General features: G+C 40.7%; 1 non-coding gene across 1 annotated transcript; it reads right to left on the minus strand.

The window, feature by feature from the left end:
* Positions 1-1,418: 1,418 nt before the first annotated feature.
* On the minus strand, positions 1,419-1,532 carry LOC143932528 (U5 spliceosomal RNA). Its single transcript, XR_013262952.1, has one exon. It is a non-coding gene; the product is annotated as a U5 spliceosomal RNA (small nuclear RNA).
* Between the last annotated feature and the right edge of the window lie 699 nt (positions 1,533-2,231).

The following is a 2,231-nucleotide window of genomic DNA, read 5'->3' on the forward strand; positions in this document are numbered from 1 at the left end:
CCACAGTTATAGTATGTTTTAACAAGGGGGGCAATCACTTTTTCACACAGGGTCATGATGGTTTGGATTTTTTTTCACCTTTAATAATAAACACCTTCATTTACAAATTGCATTTTGTGTTTACTTGTGTTGTCCTTGACTATTGTTTAAATTGGTTTGATGTTCCGAAACACTTAAGTGTGACAAACATGCAAAGGAACAGGAAATGAGGAAGGGGCAAACACTTTTTCACACCACTGTATATACATGTAGTGCTACTCTCATAGGAGCTGTAAGATTAATGTCCAGGTCTTTCCCACAGGTTTTGCTCCGCAGTCAGACACACAGGCTCATTCACACGTTTCTTCAATAATCACTCTGAGGGATGTTGTTTTTGTGGTTTTTATTTTGGAGAACTTGGATAGGGTTGAGGATAATGGTGGGATACTCCGAAAACAAGAACTATGTACATATGAAGACTTACTGTAGGTATTCTTCAGGATAAAAATAAATAGTAATGAAAAATAATCCTACGAATAACCAAGATCTTACCCCTCCCAATGTCTCCCAACCAAACGGACCAGGATGCACACTACTGAGCATGTGCAAAGGAATGGCGGTCATCTTTGATGCTGGAATTCCATGTTGCTGTACCATGTGATATGCTGTGTTACTTCTGGACGTTTTTAAGTGCTTAAAATTTTAAAAAAATCTTTTTATGGGTGGTTTTACGCTATGTGGAGTGTACCTTTTATCATATGTCCATTGGTCCTGCTGAGCTAATTCCCAATGGTGCATCAGTTTCCTGCAAGTTGTGGATGCATATGGTGACAGCTGACAACAAAATTCCTGGTGCCTCCTGTGGATGTGCAGAGGCTGGAGAGAGCTCCTTTTCCTGGGAGAACTTCACTATATGCATGTGACCACTCTTATATGGAGGGGCAAATTATTTGGTATGCCTTGTGTGTGTGATCAATGGCACCTAAGAGATTTTACAAGTGTTTGATGGTGACAGCCTGAGGAGCTCATCCTATTTTCTCATCACAGCTTGTGGGACTCTTTTTATTCTGTCCTAGTGTATTTTCTGCTGTATGTGCCTCTTTATTAATACCTGGATTTAGGCACTTTGTTGATGTTGTTTATTACATTTTGATTACACATATTGCTGTTAACAATAGACATTGGGGGAAAGGCATATGACCACACCACCCTGAATATGCCTAATCTCACCCGATCTTAGAAGCTAAAAAAAGGTTGGGCCTTTGTTGTAATTGGATGTGAGACATTGGGGGTAAGCTCTTGGTGATTCATAAGATTATTTTTCATTACTATTTTGGTTTGGTTTGTTTTGGTTTTGAAAAAAAGGAGCAATTTTATGGACTTTAACATTATCAGAAAGAGACGCAGCAACCAAAATTATATGAAAAATGATGTATTACAAAATTTGTTAAAATAACATAGATAAATCCATTGAAACTCGTGGTTGTTCCTCTCCACAGAAATCTTTAGTAAAAGGCAAAAAATGTATTCAATCTGAAGAGAAACCAGAGTATATTGTTTTAATTTTGAGTTTGTGAGTGCTGCACTTGGTATATACCTATATCTGTTGTGCCAAGCATCTAGGCCAGGGGTGCCCAACCAATGGCCCGGGGGCCACATGTGGCCCGCAGAGCCCTCTGATGTGGCCCGCGACCTTTTAACACGATCTGTTCCGGCACGATCGGAACCTCTGTTCACCTCTATTGAACCACAGATGTAAATGGACTTGTGTCCATTTATACCCACCTACCTCCTATCCGATAAAAAAAGAAAGACAGACAGAAAGGGGGAGAATCCCTCCCCTTCCATCTGGGCAGATCTTATCTGAAGGCCCATAGAGTTGAGCAGGCTGTGTCTGTGTCAGCTCTGCATATGCGGAGTGGACTTGGACCTGTTATCCACCCACTCATTGTGGCCCGTGACTAGTTACCAAGTTGCTTAAGTGGCCCTCGCACTTCAAAATGTTGGGCACCCCTGATTTAGGCATAGTGTCAGCAGCTAATATATACATAGATTTACCTGAGTGCAGATATTTCACTTCTACTTTCATTCTTCAGGATAAACTCTGTTAGAAGTTCAGGCTTGAAACAAACAGTAGACTTCAGCTTAGTAGTAATAGTTAGAGCCTCAAGAGCAGAATACCTTTAACAAGGGGTTTAGGTGGACAAAGCTCTTCAGGACATCAGCCAATGTCCCCTTTAAATAGACCCATG

Source organism: Lithobates pipiens, unplaced genomic scaffold (assembly GCF_037356315.1).
Source record: "Lithobates pipiens isolate NorthernLeopardFrog02 unplaced genomic scaffold, aLitPip1_a1.2 Scaffold_25, whole genome shotgun sequence".
Lineage (NCBI taxonomy): Eukaryota > Metazoa > Chordata > Amphibia > Anura > Ranidae > Lithobates > Lithobates pipiens.